This window comes from Schistocerca piceifrons, chromosome 2 (genome assembly GCF_021461385.2).
Source record: "Schistocerca piceifrons isolate TAMUIC-IGC-003096 chromosome 2, iqSchPice1.1, whole genome shotgun sequence".
In the NCBI taxonomy this organism is placed as follows: domain Eukaryota; kingdom Metazoa; phylum Arthropoda; class Insecta; order Orthoptera; family Acrididae; genus Schistocerca; species Schistocerca piceifrons.
Window position 1 is genome coordinate 801,497,530 of NC_060139.1, and position 6,527 is coordinate 801,504,056.

Consider the following 6,527-nt stretch of genomic DNA (forward strand, 5'->3'; position numbering starts at 1 on the left):
CGCGGTTCCAGACTGTAGCGCCTAGAGCCGCTCGGCGACTCCGGCCTGCCATAAATTAGAGTTCGGGTATTAGTACACTTCAAGGAGGGTTAAAAATATTTCCAAAACTCTTTTCTGCGCTTCAGTCTCTGTCTCTCCCTCCCTCTCTCTCTCTCTCTCTCTCTCTCTCTCTCTCTCTCTCTCTTTCCCTATGCCACGCTCACACACACCCTCACACAGAGGAGAAATAGTTTCGTTTTTATTGCAATGTTTTTACATTGAGAATGTAGGTAAACATTCTTACAACGAATACGCAAGGATTTTCTTGTGTAAGTAATTAGCTGTGCGTCAAGCAAACTTTGATACGTAGTATTGACACACATTTCGTCAAACACAATATGCTTCCCAGAATCTATTTACGTCTGCTGAGTAATATGTCAATATGTCAACTGTAACCAGAATGAGATTTTCACTCTGCAGTGGAGTGTGCGCTGATATGAAACTTCCTGGCAGATTAGAACTGTGTGCCGGACCAACTCGGGACCTTTGCCTTTCGCGGGCAAGTGCTCTACCAACTGAGCTACCCAAACACGACTCACGCCCGTTCTCACAGCTTTACTTCTGCCAGTACCTCGTCTCCTACCTTCCAAACTTTACAGAAGCTCTCCTGCGAACCTTGCAGAACTAGCACTCATGAAAGAGTTCGCAGGAGAGCTTCTATAAAATGAGGAAGGTAGGAGACGAGGTACTGGCAGAAGTAAAGCTGTGAGAACGGGGCGTGAGTCGTGCTTGGGTAGCTCAGTTGGTAGAGCACTTGCCCGCGAAAGGCAAAGGTCCCGAGTTCGAGTCTCGGTCCGGCATACAGTTTTAATCTGCCAGGAAGTTTCATGTCAACTGCAGCATTGAATTTAAAACTTTCTTATACAGTGCCCATTCACATTAATGTGACCACCTGTCAAAAGCCTGTATAACCACCTTTTCCAGAGCGTACCTCTGCGAGACGTGCAAGAAGAGAGTTCTAGAAGTTACCGACAGGGATGCAGAGCCGATTTCAGTGCCGTGTCCAGTTGCACTAGGTTTCTCAGTTGACGATGCATGGCGCGAACAGTCCGACAGAGGCGGTCACGCCAGCTCTCGTCTGGGTTTAAATCCGAGAAGTTTGGTAGCCAGAGGAGTTCGGTTAACTCATCCTGGTGCTGTCTGAACGAGATATTGAGACACGTATGTAACGTAGCAGCGATGGCGAGGCATTGCAGCGTCTCTGACCAGAGAGTATGCGCTTGACCGCGCGAGCGTTGCGAGTCTGTAGCTCAGTTTAGTTGCGTGGAGTACTCTGTCAGTAGTTGTTGCGAGCGGTTCGCAGTCAGTAGCTCTGTTTAGTTGCGGAGAGTACGCTAGTAGCAGTCATGCAGAGAGGTCGGTCAGTGGTAGCAGCCCAGTGCGGTTGTGTGATGTAGTCTGTCGGCAACACTGGTCAAGATGCTGAATGAGGTATACTGTTAATTAAGATAATCATCGGATAATGTAAGGTTTATTTATTGTAATTAATTTTCAACAAGTGCCCCCAATAATAATTTTGATTTCAAAAGCAATTTTACATAAAGTTTTTATTTCATTGAAGTAACTATTTCGTTCCACTTCCCTTAAAGAAAAGTTTCAGAAAAAAAAGAATATTATTATTTGCAATGCAGTTCCTCCAAGCCGTGCGCAAGAATAAGAGCAGAAATTTGACTAGCTGTTACAATGAGGTAAGAATTTAATTCTGATTTTTGCACAGGGCCAAAGACCGATATTTCGGTTTAATTGAATTTTCATTGACACTGAAGTTTCTTTAGCACTGAATTGACTTTCATTATTTTTGTGGGAGCTTACACCAGAGTCAGATTGCGAATTTCACATTTTTGTTGCCTTTGTCAGTACATTTCATTGCAGGGAGGTTATTGTTGGCTCCTATTCATTTATTATTTTTGTCTTTAAAATTTCGGTGGGGAGGTTACACTTAGCGAAATGTCCATTAGTATTCTTAAATAATATTACCATTTCTTTTAAATGTTTGTGGGGAGGTTACACTTGGCGGCACCCAGTCCAGGATCGTATTTCGTTGAGAATCTTTGGGAAAACAGTCAGATATCTGCTCTTATTTGCTTAAGTATAATTAGGATTTGGCGCTACGCTTTTACTAATCTTGTGACTTTCTTTCTACAAGTCATCGGCAATTCATTGCTCTATTGTATTTGTGTGTTGCTTTTGCATTGTGCTTATTTGTTTTGTGAATAATTGTGACTACTGTTAAAATGCCGCGAAAGACTGTGAATAGTGTATCGCGAGGTATTGTGAACGAAATTACCGACTTAAACAGCGTGACCGATAGTAATTGTGACACGCAGTATAATGATGACAATCCTGCGTCCACTAATAATCAGTGCATTCCAACCACTAGTGATGACTTTTACCCTGATAATGAACAAACGAACTCAATTGTCTCGTCTGTTAATTTGACGACAATTGATGACGCAGAACGCTCTATTGTAATGAGCGCTGCCCAGCTTAACACACCCGATTTGGAAAATTCAAGTAACGTACAGACAAATTTGTCTAATGAAAATGAACAGGATACACAAAGTACGACGGATTTATTTAATTTCGAAATAGTGAGTGACACTGTAGGTCCGCCTGATAATCCTTTTTGTAAATTGCAGAATGACCAAATGGTCACACAAAGCGCGACAATTCCAGGTACACAATCAAACAGCACAGATAATGGAGTAGGTAATGTTACTTTGGAACAATTTATGGCAATAATGCTACAGTTTAGGAACGAACAGAACGAAAAACAAGACAAACTTAGTGAACAGGTCAAACAGGATAACGAAAATCTCTAACAGCACTTAAATGAAAAACTTGACAATAATGGCGAAAATCTCAAACAACTTAGTGAACAGGTCAGACAACAGAATGAAAAATTAGACGACAATTCCAGACAGCTTAGTGAACAAATTAGAGCCGTTGCCGCGCAGTGCCATGACACTAAGGAACAGTTGCGCGTGGAAATTGAGGCTTGTTCACAAAGAAATAGCGAAGAAATTAAGTCTGTTGCGCAAGAATTAAGGGAAATGCAGACAGCCGCAACAGAAACACTCAGGAACGAAATTAGCAGAGTCGCTAAACAATGCTCTGAAAAAGCTACACAATTACGGGACGCGTTTAAAGCAATGACGGTAGAACATTCGCGCACAATGGACGCAAAGATAGACGCGAAATTCGAACAGCAGAACACTCAGATTAACGAGCGCTTTAACCTTCACATACAAACCAGTGATACGCGTTTCCGCAAATTTATTCAGGATCAAAATAAAGTCAAACGTCAGGTCATGGAAACAATCACTGCACAAAGACAAGAAGACAAACGTAAAATGTTCGCGAAAGCGAAGACGTATGTAGACAATAATATTACTACAGTGTCCGACAAAATTAATACCATAGTACAGTTGAACGCGGAATTGCGGGATGAAATTTCTGATCTTAAATCAAAAACAGATACACACACAGTAAATATTCAAACAGTGACAGGCAGATTCGAACAATTAGAACTAACACAGGATTGCGATGTCATTAAAGCTGATGTTAAAAAACTCAGCGAAACTACGCGTAAGTTGCAAAAACAGATTAATGCGTCTGATTCTAAAACCGATGATCAGGTTAAAATACTGACTGAAAAATGTGATGAACTGGCCAGTCGTATTGATGTTATCGAAAATACTAATGACAATAAATCAGACGATACTGCACCGGTTTCATTTAACCAAACACCTGAATTTCAAAATTTACAGCAGACAATTAATGAGATCGATTCATCTAACAACACGTTACGTAGGAAGTTATCGAGTTTACAACAAGAAGTAACAGAGATGAAAAGCATTTCAGTAATAATAACATACAACAGACGCCACTTTATGAACATTTGTCAGACTCACGCAGCGCGTATAATTTGGGTAATCTACAGAGAGTACGGGACTTAGATTCCGATCAACCACAGTTCAATAGATTCTCTTACGATCCTGAACATGTTCCATCACACAGAGATGATAATTTCGACTACAAACATTTTCTGTCAGTGAGAAAGTTTAAGGTTTTTAAAAACGATAGAACGCAGATTCACCCACTGGATTGGATTCAACAATTTAGCTTTGCTCTTCCACCGACTTGGCCTGTAACGCATAAACTTGAATTTATTTGCAGTTTTTTGGAAGGAGAACCGGCAACTCGTATGAGACCGATCGCGAGACAGTACTATTCGGTAGAAGAATTTCAGAATGCTTTTCTGTCAGCGTACTGGTCGAAGACGACACAGCGCGGAATTAAAGACCAACTAATTAGTTTGCCAAACTATGAAAACTCAAATTTTCCCAGTGTAACGCAATTTTTTGAGCACATGGTACAACAAAACCAGTACCTAAGTGAACCGTACAGTGAATCCGCACTTATACAATTATGCATCTCCAAATTACCATGGTCATTACGAGTGTCACTTCTAACGGGCCAGCAAAAAGAAAACATTTCAGCATTCAGGGATCTGTTGCAGCTTTTAGAAGTACAGCAATCTGATTATTCATTTGTAAACAAAAACTTTTCGTATAACAACCAAGGTCAATAAACTTACAGTAATTATGATCAGGGACGTAATTTCAATAGGAAAAGTAACAGACGCTTTAGGAACGACAACTACCAGAACTTAAATCACAGACAAAATTCAGATTATCAATATCGTCAAAATTTTCAGCAACAGGAAGCACATTTTGGTAACAATAGAAGTTTTCCACCGCAACAGCATGAAAGTCAACCGGTTAGTATACGTAACCAACAATGTAATGCACAAGGTCAACCAGGCTTTAATGTTCCGCCGCGTGCACGTATAGTCACAGATCCAACAAACAGTAACGCACGACAGCAAGGAAACAACTATGTACAAAAAAGACAGTATTTCAGTTCCCATCGCAATACACCTTATAGGAATGACTATTACGACAGACGTAAAAATAATGAGAACAATTTTCAGCGTACATCTAACAACAGTCGGACATACCAACAGCAAAATTATACACAAGAACATATTCTCATGAATGAACTCGACAGTAGGTATCATCCAGAGCGTAACACGTCTGGAAGAAGTAATAGGACAGTTCAAATAGTCGAAATGCCACAAAATCCTCCTAATAATAATAACACGTCAGACAGAATCTGACTAGATACTGTACAGAACGCATCTTCCAATAATACAAGCACTACCTTTGACACGCAAAATGTTGTTCGTGAAAATGTAATTACTTTTGACGATATCAGAGACACTCTCTTGGAGGAAAGACCAGTTATTCAGAAAACCATTTCACATCCTGTTATTGAAATTAAAATTGTTTCTTCGAAATTCTCAGCAGTAATCGATTCCGGATCACCTATATCAGTAATAAATGAGGAGACTTTCAACGAGTGCAACAAAGAGAATACCTATCCGACATTACCATTAGGCAAAACAAAAGTGAAAGGAGCAGTATCGGGTAAAGGAGTAGACGTTAAATTACAGACGCATTTATCATTTTGTATTGCAGGTCATACTTTCCACTCAAATTTCTGGATTGTTCCTTTATTGACAACAGACGTTATTTTAGGTACGAATTTTCTGGTACAACACGACGCAGTCATTGATTTTCAGAATTCTTATTTAATGTTAAAGGATGAAAATGTACAACTTGCTTTGGAATTTCAGCACTCATTAACTGCGGAAGAACAAACAATTAACCGCACAGAGGTCATTTCCGCAACACGTAACATAGACTGTAATCCCACATTGTTCACGGATACGTACGTACAGAACTATAATACTCCAGACAAAGCTGACTACGACGTAATGCAATTGATTTCTGATAAGGTTAAAGAGAGCAGTGCAACTACAGACGACGAACGAACGCAATTACACAAAATTCTTTTACAGCAAGCTCCAGTTTTTGACAACATTCCTGGTACTATGTCCGGTTTTATGTATGAATTTCAAGTCAAACAGCACGATACATTTAAAGCTAAACATTATCCCATTCCATATATTTACACAGAACAGGTTAAAAAAGAATTGCAGGATATGCTCGACCAAGGAATTATAGAACCAGCAGTTAGTCCGTACATAAACCCGCTACATATTGTTAAGAAAAAAGATGGCTCACTTCGCCTCGTACTTGATTCACGTCACATTAATGACATTATTATTAATGAAACAGACCGACCACAGACATTAGAGGAACTTCTACAAAAATTTCATGGTACTGCTATTTATTCTACACTAGATTTGAAATCGGGATTTTGGCAAATTCAACTTCATCCGAATTGCAGAAAATATACAGCTTTTCTCTGTTTTGGCGACTGTTATCAATTTCGCAAATTACCGTTCGGCTTAACTATTTCTTCTGCAGCTTTTATTCGCGGTTTGAACACAATACTTCCGACAGAACTTAAAGACAGAATTACGACGTACGTAGACGATATTCTTATTGCAGAAGGTA

General features: G+C 39.8%; 1 non-coding gene across 1 annotated transcript; it reads left to right on the forward strand.

Annotated features, from left to right (window-relative positions):
• The first annotated feature begins 765 nt into the window (after positions 1-765).
• Trnas-cga lies at positions 766-840 on the forward strand. Its single transcript has one exon. It is a non-coding gene; the product is annotated as a tRNA-Ser (tRNA).
• Positions 841-6,527: the final 5,687 nt, after the last annotated feature.